This window comes from Globicephala melas, chromosome 18, assembly GCF_963455315.2.
Source record: "Globicephala melas chromosome 18, mGloMel1.2, whole genome shotgun sequence".
NCBI lineage: Eukaryota > Metazoa > Chordata > Mammalia > Artiodactyla > Delphinidae > Globicephala > Globicephala melas.
Window position 1 is genome coordinate 52,743,619 of NC_083331.1, and position 14,734 is coordinate 52,758,352.

Genomic DNA, 14,734 nt, shown 5'->3' on the forward strand with positions numbered 1-14,734 from the left:
GCGACCCCCCGCCTGGCTGCGTGCTCTTCCAGCTCTGCACTGACCCTCCTTCCTCCAAGTGCCTGGAGGTGGTGCCCTGGGTCTTGTGTGCCTTTTTCCCTGCATGTGTTTTATAATTAGCATTAATTTTTATTTTGAATTTCAAATGGAAGAACTTAGCAGTATTCTTGATGCATGGGGCCTATAAAGTCCTTAATCTATTCCTAGCTGTCCTTTATTCTATTCCAAGCATGCTGTCCTTTATTCTCTTCTTCGAACAAGGAGCCCTTGCTGTTTAGAATGTTTACCATGCCCAACCCTATTCTTTACCTAACTCCTAATCACCCTTCAGGATTTATCCTAAAAATCACTTCCTCCAGAAAGACTTCCCTGACTAGGCCAAGTGTTCACAGTGCTTACCTTGCTTATAATTATATCACACTGTATTGTTAATATTTGTCTGTTACCACATTAAAAGATTAGGTTCCTTGAAGGCAAAAGCTTTTTCCATTCACGGTTTTATTCCCAGTGTCCAGCGTACAATAGGTAGTATTTTTTTTTTTTCAAACAAAGGTTTATTAGCTTGCTGCAGCAAGGAGGTGCACACATAATGGAGAGTTCAACATTTTAACAGGTGGAAGTTAAGGAAGATTATCTACAGAGTTTGCAGGACTCTAGTTAGTCATTGGATGGCCTTGGCAGAGACAGGTCAGAATTTGTAAACTAGGAAGTTGTTGGAATAATCAGCGGTCTTATCTTTAGAAGACATGCCTTTGTGTGGAGTTATTGTTAGGTTAGTTTGTTGTCTTATTTAGAACACCATGAGATGTCGTTAAGGGTCTGAACTTAGTTTGTCTTGCATATCATGGTTTTGTACAGTTTTTCTATTTTGTGACTCATTATATAGTTTTGCAAGTTGTGGTTTCTGTTTCAGTTCCCCCCTCACATCCTAGTTGCCAGCTGAACTGGTTTTCCCTTTACCAGAAGATTAATGACAAACTTCCTGTCCTCAAGGAGTTCCCAGTCTAGGCTATTACAATATAATCTGATATGTGCTGTAATAGATATATGAGTAAGGCGTTACAGAGTTCAGGAAAAATAACTAACTTTTTTTTAAAACTACCATTTTGTTTAAATCCTGCCATATGCAAAGATCTATATACAATTATGTAGTAGGCAAGTTACATATATTATTTTATTTAATCCTCAACAATCCTATGAAATTGGTGCTATTTTTCTTATCCTCATTTTAAAGTCAAGAAATTGAGATACAGAAAGGTTAATTAAACCATTGAAGGTCACCCAGCTAAGAAGTGATAGATTGAGGACTTTATTAGACAAACATTTGGTGGGTGCTATTCTAGGTGCTTTATCTCATCTCCAAAATAGACTTTTGAAGTAACCACCATTCTTTATCTTATTTAACTATTGAGGAAACTGAGACATGGGGACATAAAGTAACTCATCTAAGATCACAGAGCTCATGACCACATTGTAGAGGCAGGATTCAGACCCAGGCAGCCTGGCTTCGTGGTCCATGCACATCACCACCTTTTCTGATGCTTCTCCTGAGCACTGTTATTGGGCTCTTACATTTGTTCTTAACTGCTGTGCCATTATGCCTCCCTGGCAGAGAAGAAGCTTTACAGAAGGGTTGAATGGGCTGGTGTGGTGGATAAGTAGGATATTTCTGAATGGGTCAGAGAAACAAGGCTGTGCCGTTCTATTCGGAGGAGGAACCCTGTGAGAAGCCCTGGGAGCAGGAAAGTCTCTGCTCACTTGGGGAATGGTGAGGTTTGAGGAAATCTGAATGCATAGGATGGGGAGTGGTGACAGCTGATAGACTTGTGTATTGGGACCAGATTTGGACTTCACAGTCACCTCTCACATTTGACTAAAAGGATGCTCCTCTTCTCAGTACCACTGTTGGCTCTGAAAAACAGTTCTGGTCATAATGCATCCCCAAAGGAAAGAGATATGTCATTACCAAAGGTACTCATGCTGGAGGCAGTTACAAAAGAGAAGGTCTAGAAGTGTGTTAAGCAGAGACCTTTAGGGGAAAAGTACTACTTAGAGATATTCTTATGTCACCGCTTTCAGTCAATCCAGATTCTTGAATAGTAGCTTTTATTTATGGAGTTCTGGGATCTGACATGCATTTACTCTTTACATCAATCCCATAAGGTAGGTATCGTTCATGACCCAACTGTATAGATGAGAGAACTGAGGCTCAGAGGACTCAGGAGTTTGGGCAGGTCACATAGTGGGAGCTGGTAGAGCCAAGATTTCAACCTGGTTTGTCTGATTACAGAGCCTGTTCTGCCATACAGCCCCAAGAAGTGTGTGTTCTTTTAGCTTGTGAAAGTGCAGAATATTCCAAACACAGCAGGCAGTCAAATGCCATGGAGAGCTAGTAGTCAGGAGAGGCAAGAGCAGTGGTGGGACCAAGAGGAGGGGACTTGTTGGACCTTAATCCATGCACATTCTGTATCAGACCCACCCCTCTTTGCATACATCATTGGCATTTACTGGTATCGATTAAGTAGTGTCCAGTAAAATAGTAACCCAGTGTTACTCCTTGGACAGCAAGAAATAGTCCAAAAAACTAAGGCATAAAATTCTGATCCCCCTTGGGCAATGGAGCTTCCCTCAGATTTTCTGGGACATGGGCTCATTAGACAATTAGCAGATGTGTTAGTGTTGACCTTTCTGTTACCAATCTAGTGATTTTCTTATTTGACTAATGACAGGTAGCCTCATTAGGAGCTGTGGGCACAGAGAAATCTTCATTGTCTCTGGACAAGTGATGATCTTTGTTAATTTGGGGTATGGCATTCTACTTCTTCACAGCGTCGGGGAAAAGGTAATGGCAGCAGCTAGTGAGCCCTAACTGTACATTCTGGAAATGAAGGAAATTATTTATTATTATTTTTTTCTGTAGAGTATGCTCGTGGATTAATTGCATTAACTGGTTAACTTAACCTAAGATTGACTTGTTCCTTTGGCCCTGTGGTTGTCCCTACCAGGGGCAATGGTAGGCATGTGGTGAGCCTAAGCTGTAGTTAGGCCAGCAGGGTCTGAATCCTGATGCCTTGATTTATCTTGGACAAGTCATTAAACTTTCTGCACATTAATTTTTTCATTTCTAAAATGGGAATAATAAGATAATACATTTTTTTAAATTGTCATTTGTCATTGGCGGGGGGGGGGGGGGCGGTTCTGTATAGTAATTGTGATGGTATTGTGCTCATGATGGTAATTGACACTTGGTCTATCTCTCAGGGTACCAGAAAGTGAAACATTAGTCACAAGAGAGATTGTTGTTTTTTTTTTAATGGCCTTTCTTTGATATTTGTCATTCTCCCAGATAAAGGGGAAAAAATAAAATGAACTGGTTTAAAAAAGAATTAACAAAGGTTTTTTTGGGTTTGTCTTCTATTTTAAGGAGCTAGAAAGTCAAAGGAGTTTAAAGGCTATCTCTACTCATACTTTCAAGCCCATGGTAAATTACTACAGTAATGGCCCTGCAATTTGTTCACACTTTCCATATCCACTTTCACAGTTTCCTCCCACAGCAATTTTGGACTTGGCCATGTGATTTGCTTTGACTAAATGAGATTAAAGCAAATATGCTGAGATAAATGTGATACAAGTCAATAACTTGAAAAGTACTTGCACATCCTTTTGAACCCTGAGAACCCCAGACCACCATGTGAAGAAGTCCCAACTAGATCCAGCCTGTGAACCACCAGATGTGTGAGAAAGACCATCCTAAACCACTCAGCTTCTGCCCAGCCAGCCCAAACTATAATGTCCCAGCAACTCACAGAATGATAAGAAATAATAAATGCTTTTAAGCCATTAACTTGAGGTGGTTAGTTATGTAGTGAACACTAACTGACACAGAGCCCAACAAACACATGCTCAGGCTCGTGGTCTCTATCAACATGTATTTTTCTTATGACACAGCTCTAACTTTCCTTCTATCATTCATTCAGCCAATATTCGTAGCTGATTTACTTTTATAAAAGGGGATTCAGGGCTTCCCTGGTGGCACAGTGGTTGAGAGTCTGCCTGCCGATGCAGGGGACACGCGTTCGTGCCCCGGTCCGGGAAGATCCCACATGCCGCGGAGCGGCTGGGCCCGTGAGCCACGGCCACTGAGCCTGCGCGCCCGGAGCCTGTGCTCCACAACGGGAGAGGCCACAGCAGTGAGAGGCCCGCTTACTGAAAAAAAAAAAAGGAGATTCATGTTTTGAATGAAATTAAGGTAACTTATGGCATCAAAGAGTGCTGAACAGCAAGCCTAGGCAATAGGAACCAGCACACCTCTAAGAATCAGAGCAGCCAATATTTGTTCCTTCATGGACTTTTTCTATAGGGTGCTCCTGCATTCCAATGACACAATAGCAACCACCTACCCTGGGCTTCTCTGTTCAAGATACAAATGATCAGGATAAAGAAGCTAATCGATTGAGCTTGAGTCTATGTCTGTCTCTTCACCAAGGAAGAGGGATTTATTACCAGCGTAAATTGGAGGACAGGGCATGTAATCACAGATAACACTTTAACAGGAATCAAATTCTGATTCTTTTTCTTCAATAATTACCTTATTTGCATGTAATTTTCCAGAAGATGGATATTAATTTAATTTGGGAATTGTATGTCTAAAAGGCAAATTCAAATCACAAGTAAAACACACAAGCACCCGTATAGGCCAAACAAAACCAGTGGAAATTATCATTGTGAAAGACTTACTGGGAATTGAAGAAACAATAATGATCTATGAGAGCTTCTTAGCTGAGAGGTTCTGGATCAGGGTCTCTCGTGAAGTTGCAGTAAAGATGTCTGCTGGGGCCACAGTCTTCGAAGATTTGTCTGGGGCTAGAGAATCTTCTTCCAAAATAGCTGTTGGCAGGAGTCCTTTGTTCCACACCATGTGGGCCTCTTCATGAGGATGTTTGTGCCTCATGACATTGCAGCTGGCATCCCCCAAAGCAAGCAATCCAAGAGAGAGCAAGTAGGAAACCACAATATCTTTTATGAATTAGCTTTGGAAGTCTAATACTTTCAATTTCACCACATTTTACTCATTAGAGTCAAATACAGCCCACATTCAAGGGGGAAGGAATTAGTACTCACCTTTAGAAGTGAGATGTATGAAAGAATTTGTGGACGTATTTATTTTAAAGCTATGGCACTACCCTTGAGGCTGGGTGAATACCACATCAGTGATTCCTTCAGCAGTCTCAGCAGAGAATTGGCTGTTTGCCTGCCTATACTACCTTGTGGGATAGAGACTTTAATGATATGTTGGTTAATGTTTATCAACTGCCTTTCTAGAAAACAAAATGTATAGATACATATGTATGTATATAAGTTGTACTGATATAAAAGATGTGTAGCACACAATTTACAAATAATGAAATATACAATACTCTTTATTATAAATTCCATACAACAAATTGGTTCTCACAAAATGTTTTAGTTGATTTTTGCCAAGTGCTTATATGTGTAACATTTTCTGCATCACTTTCTTACATCTAGACAATCAACAAAACAATAAATCAAGCCCAGCTCTGTAGCACTTGCCATTTCCAAATGCTCCCACCATAGCCAATTTCAAGTTACTGACATGATGTCACTGAATGCAGAGTTGGAAAGAAATTTGCAGTAACACACCATTATACAGTATTTTCACTATACATATACAATAGATGTAAATAACCTGAGTGGCATAAATAATAATAAAATAAAGTAGAATAATTAGGAAATCAGTTTTGAGTACTTTTTTGCCTTTTTAATAGAATTAATGTTATTTTAAGTTTAGATAATTTCATTTTTAATAGAAGCTGTTTTTAACAACTAGCTTGCAAAATTCTTGAAAAATTAACAGTCACGTTTCATAAGCTGCTAACAGCTGACATCAGCACACCATTGACTAGAAACACCTTTATCTTCCACCACATGGGGAATTCCCAATATTTCAACAATCAGAATTGAACCCATGAACCAACCAACAAAAACAACATCTTACGTAAGAAGCATGAGTAATTTGAAAGAGGAATGTCAGTAGAACAAACAACTGGAAAATACAACTGATAAAACAGAAAGATGAAAACCTGAATTGCTTTTTTAAGGCATCGTTAAAGAAATTTAAGTAAAGCAGAAAATAATTAAATAATTTAGTAGATAAATAGAAGGATAAGTTGGTCACCACTGAGACACTAATCAATGGTCTGGAATATAGAAATAAAAAGAGAAGAGAAGTAGCTAGTAGTTTTGCATGGCACATCGTAATCATAGATTATGCTATCATGACAAAGAACAAAACAATATTTACAGTTACTCTAAATTGTCATGTTAACCATTGTTTATGCAAATATTTTATATTCCTTCTAACTTCAAAATATGCATATATTTTAAATCAATTAAATGTTAATATGCTAACCCAACAGGTAGGTTTTATGATTACTGTAGCTTGAAAGCCATAATAAATTTAAAAACTAAAGTTCTCTTTTACGTATTGTGGTGTATGTAGAATTCATTCCTGTACAACCCAATTATGTGGTACCATATTTAAGGATGTATTAAAGGCACATACTGAATAACGTTTTAAGATTTGTATTGAAATGCTCATCTTACTTGGCAATATTAGTGACATATTAGCAAAACTTAACATTTATAAAATTTTGGAAAACACAGTTTAGAATTACTCTCTTAAATATTGGCAAATGAATTAATGGCATTAATCATGAGCAAGTTTGTTTCTAAATAAAACCAAAATTTACTCTGATATGCTACTACAGATCCAGCAGAGGGAGCTCAAACATTTTTGTTCTGTTTTTTAACTAAAGAAACTTATTTTCTCTTTTAAAAGCTGCTGGATTCTGAAAAATGATATAGTTATTATTTAAATAATATAAATGTATTACTAAAAAGAATATCCTATTTCTTGTTAAAATAATAAATATATTCCCAAACAAAAAGAGATATCATTATCATTTATTTTACTTAGAAATGGCAGGCAATTAAAATTAATTCTGTCCATTTATTTTTCCAATAGCCTTTACTTAAAAAAATTTTTTTTCTTACCAAGATTTATGGTTCTGGTAAGGTAGACTGAACTAAAATGAAAACCTTCCAGTTGCAAATATAGAACATGATAGGTAAAATATGACACATTTTATTTTTTATTTTTTTCTCTATTTTTCTTGACCAATATGGATAGAGGCTTATCAATTGTATTTTTTTTTAATTTCACAGTTTTTATTTAATCTTTTCTAAATATGGCGCTGGATAAATCCAGAACAAAATAACAAGATTTCCCAGCAAAGGAGCCAGGTTGGTATTAGCACTATCCCCTTTTGGCTACCTCCCCAACCTTTTGGGTTTTATTCTTTGAAATATGACACATTTTAAATGTAATTCTTTCATATGTAATAAAACATAAACATGTTTCCCTCAGCTCAATGCTCAGCCCCTCCACATTCATGGGTAAACATTCATTATTAATTTCTTATGTATCCTTCCAGAATTTCTTTATGAATATACAGATATATATGTGTCTTATTCTAATCTATTTTTTTTCTTATGCAAAAAGCACCATATCATATACCCTATTCTGTATCTTGCTTTTATTACTAATATATCTTGGAAATCTTTCCATAAATCTATTGTAGATTACTCCTTTTTTTCTTCGACATTTGTATAGTAGATAGCAAGTGCCTTTTAGGAATATATCACAATTTATTTACCAGTCCCCAGTTGATAAACTTTTGAGTTGTTTTCAGTCTTTTTCTATTGCAAATAATGCTTCAATAATAATCTTGTATACATGTGCCATGTTATACATGTGAAAATTATGTCTGAAGGATAAAGTCCCAAAAGTGGGATTGCTAGGTAAAAGGACATGTGAGTGTGTAATGTTGATGGATATTGACATCATGAAGGTTATACCAATTTATATTCCCTCAGGAGCAATGGAGCCATTTTGTTATAGTATTGCCAACTGAGTGTTACCAAACTTTTGAATTTTGCCAATCTAATAGATGAAAAATGTATCTAGTTGCAGATGTATTATATATTTCTCTTATTATGAGTGAGCTATCACTGTCGGAGTTATTTGTATTTCCTTTCCATGAGCTTACTGTTCATAATCCTTTGCTCGTTTTCTTTTGAGTTGTCAATCCTTTTCTTATTAATTTTGTAGGCTGTCTCTCTTAATTAGGGAAATTAACCCTTTGTGATGTGTGTCACCACTTAGTTGTCTTTGGACTTATGGTATTTATTTGGCATGCGGAAAGATACAAACTTGCAGTTATAAAGTAAGTAAGTCATGCGGATGTAATGTATAGATGTAATACTGTATTACATGTTTGGGAGTTGCTAAGAAAGTGCATGGTAAAAGTTCTCATCACAAGAAAAAAACTTCTTTAACTATGTATGGTGGTGGATGTCAGCTAGACTAATTGTGGTGATAATTTCACAATACAAAGATTGAATCACCTGAAACTAATATAATGTATGTCAATTTCGTCAATTAAAAAAAAAAGATCAGTTGACTATATTTATGTGGGTCTATTTCTGGGCTCTCTGTTCTGTTCCACTGATCTATTTGTCTAGTCTTTTACCAATACCACACTGTCTTTTTTTTTTTTTTTTTTTACCATTTAGTCTTTTTTTTTTTTTGTCGCACTGGTGGCATGCAAGATCTTAGTTCCCCGACCAAGGACTGAACCCCCAGAGTCTTAACCACTGGACCACCAGGGAAGTCCCTACTCATTTATCTTTTATTTATTTATTTTTTTGGCCACGAGGCGTGTGGGATCTTAGTTCCCTGACCAGGGATCGAACCCGAGCCCCCTCTGCCGTGGAAGCACAGAGTCCTAACCACTGGAACGCCAGGGAAGTCCCAATACCACACTGTCTTAATTACTGTAATTTTATAGTAAGTCTCGAAGCATATCAGGTAGTGTCAGTTCTCCAACTTTGTTCATTTTTTTCAGTGTTGAATTGGTTATTTTGGGGCTTAGTCTATATAAACGTTAGAATCACAAAATAACTTGCTGGGATTTTGATTGAGATTACACTGAATCTATAGATCAAAGTGGGAAGAAATGGCATTTTCATGATGTTGAGTCTTCCTACTCATGAATATTGAATACCTCTCTATTCATGTTGTTCTTCTTTATGTCTTTCCTCAGAGTTTGGAGTTTTCCTTATATAGCTCTTGTACATATTTTGTTAGATTTATACATAAGTATTTCATTAAGGGGGATGCTAATGTAAATGATACTGTGTTTTTAATTTCAAATTCCACTTGTTCATTGCCAGTATATAGGCAATTGACTTTTGTATATTAACCTTGTATCCTGCAACCTTGATATAATAACTTATTAATTGCAGGTTATTTTTTTGTTGTTGATTTGTTTGGGTTTTCTACATGGACAATCATGTCATCTGCAAGCAACAACAGTTTCATTTCTTCCTTTCCAATCTGTATAACTTTTATTTCCTTTTCTTGTCTTACTACATTAGCTAGGATTTCCAGTATGATGTTGAAAAGCAGTGGTGAGGAGGGATATCCTTGCCTGGTATCTGATGTTATCAGGAAAGCTTTAAGTTTCTCACCATATTAGCTGTAGGTTCTTTATCAAGTTGAAGAATTTTCTCTCTATTCCTAGTTTTCTAATAGTGGTGTTTGCTCGTTTGTTTTTTAATATGTAGTTAACATAGCTGGACTCACACTCCAAAATCTGTTTTCCCCGTAGAGGGCAGCAGCTAAATTTCTGTTCAAATCTTTTGGCCTTATCTGGGCCCCTTTAATCTGTCATGTGCAAGTAGAGTTCAGGTTTCAACTATGATCTGAGCAGAGAATTTGGAACTCTCCCTTTCTGGATCTCTCTTTTAAGAGATTTTTTCTCTTTCTTTCCAGCTGCAGTGATCACCCTAAACTTGGTGCTTTGTTTCTTGTTTCTTTAAGCCAGTATGACTGTGGGTTTCCATCCAAGTTTTAGCTCCTTTACTGGAGACTGCCTGTTAAAAATCACCTGATAAAATAACCTGTTACTATCTCCTTCAAGTTCTGACTTCTCTCCAGCTTCTACCTGACTTTTGTCACTCTCCAGCTTATTTAGGTCGTTGTTTTTTTTAAGCAGTTTTTAAAATCATGATGTATATTTGAATGATAACGTTGATGCTAGTGCAGAGAATTGGGCTTAGCAAACAAAAGATTGGATGCAGGAAGCCCCAAGTAACAGACTGATGATTTCCTGAAATGGGACAATAATCATAAGAATGGAAAAGGCCAAAAAAATGAGAACATCTACAAGCTCATATTGGCGAGCTTTGTGACTCTGAGCTACCACATTTGACCCATCTAAAATTTTCTTCGTTGTATAGAAAGGATCAGAAAAGAGGTTGAAGAAGTAGCAGCCATTATTATTAATTGCTTGTCACCTAACATTCATAAATGATGCAAAAGTAAAGAGAATTACCTGTAACTTTAAGCAAAAATACTCTTGTCTCGTTTCTCTTCATTTCACAGAAAATAAATTCAGGCATCTCCTGAAGTACCATTGATGTTCAATTGCAGAGTTGTATTATATCAAGTAGGAATTTTATCAGCTACTGGCAATAAAAGCCTGACTACAGTGGCTTAAATACCTAAGAGTTTATCATTTTACGTGTAAGAAACACAAAAGTGGGCTATCCACACTGGTACGAAGTTCTACAACGACAACGGGAATCCTTTCTTAATACATGGTTTCCATCCTCAAGAGCACAAGATGGCCACTAGAATTGCAACTGTCATATGTTATTAATTCAGGAAGGAATAAGTAGAAGGGCGAGGAGCAGAAAAACTCATCCAAGCTTTCTGTTAATAAGTCTTCTAATAAATCCCAGCCTATGACTTCTGCCTATATCTCTTTGACCAGTTATATGGTCATTCCTACCTATAAAGGAGGCTGGGAAGTACTTTTTTTTAAAGCTAGGACAATTGGTACCCTGAATCAAATTGAGATTATGTTACTAAGGATAAAGAGGAAAGTGGATATTGAATAAGCAACCAGCTGTCTCTGCCACATGTACAAAATGATTTTGTTGGAGCTCTCTCAACCAACTTAAGTCAAAAAAAAAAAAAAAAAAAGCATTGACCCAGATTAGCAAACTGTTATCTCTGTACAGGCATACCCAATCTAGGTACTCAAATGATCTTTGGGAAATTTTACTTCCTTTTACCTCTCACTTTTGCTTTTATCTGGATTGGAAACAGGCTTAGATGTGCTGTCCCCTCATAATGACAAGATAGCTACTAGAAAGACTAAGCTTACATTTTCTCAGTTAAGCAATCCCAGATGAAGGAGATCACCTGTTTCTTAATAATTTTAGAATGAGTCATAAGAGGGACTCATGGTCCTTGGTATCACTTGCCTATTCCTACAATCATTGTAGACAGGGCGTGTGCTCTCTGATTGGCCAGATCTGCATCAAGGACCCCATCTTCCTGGGTCAGTCCCGACTAAACCATATGAACTGAGTTGGAGGAGGCATGTTTCCCTAACCTAAACTCAATTCCAGCGAAAAGGTGATTGGGTACCATGCAAGCAAATACAGCAGACCTTGTGCAGAGGGCAAAAACTTTGAAGGAAAAAATTAATTTATGCACTTCCAGTCTAGAAATGAAAAGATAAAATAGGCAAAACAATGGTAATCTATAAATCCCTTGCATAATTCCTATTGTCTTCAATAATATTCAATAATACAATGTCTATAGGATGAAAGTTTACCACAAGCCAAGGCTGGTAATATTTTGAGCATTATGAAAAGCTTTTATAATTCTAAAGCAACTATGAAAATACCAAGGAGAAGATTTTCATAAGTATGCTATTTATAGGAATATTTAATTGTGGTAACTCCCTTAATACCTAAATCATGGAGATTCAAAGTGATGTACAATCATAAATTAATCCTTTCAACACTCCATAATGAAAAAGATTATGAGGAGAATAAGGCACAAAGGAATGACGGGTTTTTTCCCAAGTTCACGAATTGAATCAGCAGCCAACCAAAGCTGCTGACTCGCAAAATATATGACTCATTCTGCTCAACATTTCCACACCTTATTTTAGCTTATCACAACTATTGGTCTTTAGGGGCATTTGTTTGTAAGTGATTGGCAGAAAATGAAAATGGCCGTATGTTTGCAGCTTAGCATCATCTGCCCTAGGGAAATAATAAACAAAAGAGGAGAGCACGAATACTCAAATGAAAAAAGCAAATAGGACACAGTGAAAAATCTATGGACAAAATTTACCAGTAGCTAAAAATAACTGAGTGGAGTATAAATTGGGGTATCAGAACTCTCAGTATTTGGTATGACAGTGAGTACACTTAGAAAGGTTTTTTATTTTGTTTTCTTTTAACATAATATCATACTTATAGAAAAGTTTCAAAAGTAGTACAGAGAATTCTGGAATACACGCCACCCAGATTCCTCAAATGTTAACTTTTATTGTACTCACAACCTTCTTCATTCCCTCTCTCTCTCTCTCTCTCTGTCTCTCGTGTGTGTGCACGCGTGCATCCAAGCATGCTTGCACATACCCACCCACAACCATACCCCCAACACACAAACCTCTGAATCCTTTAAGAGTAAGTTTCAGATACAATGCTTCTTTCCTGCTGTATACTTCAGTGTGTATTTCCTAAAACCAAGAACATCTTATATAGCCACAGTACAATTTTCAAAACTAGGAAATTAATACTGATATAACACTATTATTTACTATACACTCCTTATTCAGATTTCACTAATTGTCCAGTAATGTCAATTATAGCAAAAGAAATTTAAGATCATGCATCACATTCAGTTGTCATATCTTTTTACTTTCCTTCAGCATGGAAGTCCCGAGATGTTCTTTGTATTTTATGAAGCAGATATTTTTGAAGAGTACAGGACAAGGATTTTGTAGAGTGCCCTTCAAATTAAGGTTTGTCTGATGTTTTCTCATGATTAGATTCAAGTTATGCACTTTTGGTAGGAATATCATAGAAATGAGGCTGTGTTCCTCTCAGTGTACCACATTAGGAGGCATATGCTGTTTATTTGTCCCATTATTGTTGAAGTTAACATTGATCATTTGGCTAAGGTGGTATCTTTCATGTTTCTCCACTGTAACATTATTATCTCTTATAATTAATAAATGCTTTATGGAAACATACTTTGAGATTATGTAACTATCTTAATACTCCTCAAAAATTTACACACCAGTGTTAGCATCTATTGATGACTACTGCCTGAATTAATTAGAATGAATATCTTTTCATTAAACCTGTTTTTAAAATGTATACCAGTCATGCCATGCTAAGTGTTAACATAGTCATAGGACTTTCATTATAGGTGAATTCTTATAATCTAGAAAACACTATAATCAATGAGGAGGAGGTGAGATACAATTTCAGTATGCCTAATAATGATCTAAGAACCATCAATAACCATGAGTGATCTTATTAGGGGGATGAAAATGTTCTAAAACTGACTCAATAAAGCTACTAATTGCATGACTGAATTATACACCTGAAATGAGCAATTTTATGGTATGTGAAATATATCTCATTAAAGGTAAAAAATATAGGAAGAAATATGAGTTAAGGAAATAATAAAAATGATTTAAATCAGAACACAGAAGCGAAGGCCAGTGAGAGCAACCATTCAGAGTCATGATTTGCATAAATAACAACTTGCACCTAAATCAAAGGTTCTTAACCTTCTTTTATAACATGGACCCCTTTGGCAGTCTGATAAAGCCTATGGATTCCTACTAGTAATAATGTTTTTAAATTCAAATGTAGTCAGCACTTCTTATATAGTTTGCATTTTTTAATTGTAAAATCCATTCCCCCTTTAATCTGATATGTTACTCTGTGTCTAACTAGGCATGAATAAGTGCCGGTGTGTAGCCAAGTAGGACCATTAAAGCTGCCCTGATGTTAAGAACCTAGGTGAGCTTAAGAGCAATTCAAGGGACAACAGTGTTTGAAAAAAATGTAGATTGATTGATTTTCATCTTTGTGGTTATGTGGACATTTGTATTAGTACTAAATAAGTTATGCATGTTAAAAATTTATTGCTGTTATATATGAGATAGATATACTCATCATGTGGTCCCTAGCAATGGCTGGCTTGTTATGTTTCAATAAATATTTTTTTATTAAATGAAAATAAATGGTTTGAATATATAGGATTACAAAGAAAATCATTGAAAAAATGTTGAAAATTTTTTCAATATTTCAAAATATTTTAAAATTTTTCAATATTTCAAAATATTGAAAAACTTAATATTATTTTTGTACTATAAAAATATATGAGCTTTAAAAAATACACTAAATAACAATAGATTTAAAATATAGGCAACTCAAATTTAAATTTTATTTTTCCCAACTCTTAGTGTGAAGGCTGTTGTTACTTAAAATGAATAAGAATGATAAACTTTCTTTGACAGAGCAATATACATGTCGTATGACATCCAGTTGACTTCCACTTTTTGTTTTTTGGCTTCAAGTGCTGACAATCCAGATTCTTAAAAACATATTATCGTAAATCTAATTAAAGTTTCCATAGCTTGCTTAACAAGGAATGGGTAGAGTCTCTCAAGGAATAGCAAAAATCTCTAAAGCTATTTGAGTTAAATTTCTATTATGAGGTTATATAGCTTCACCATATGGAGGCCCAGAGTTGCTCTGCATTTGG

General features: G+C 36.0%; 1 long non-coding RNA gene across 1 annotated transcript; it reads left to right on the forward strand.

The window, feature by feature from the left end:
- The first annotated feature begins 2,028 nt into the window (after nucleotides 1-2,028).
- Nucleotides 2,029-13,449, forward strand: LOC138842413 (uncharacterized). The gene is made up of 3 exons (XR_011376911.1): nucleotides 2,029-2,842; nucleotides 7,246-7,323; nucleotides 12,882-13,449. It is a non-coding gene; the product is annotated as an uncharacterized lncRNA (long non-coding RNA).
- The last annotated feature ends 1,285 nt before the right edge of the window (nucleotides 13,450-14,734 follow it).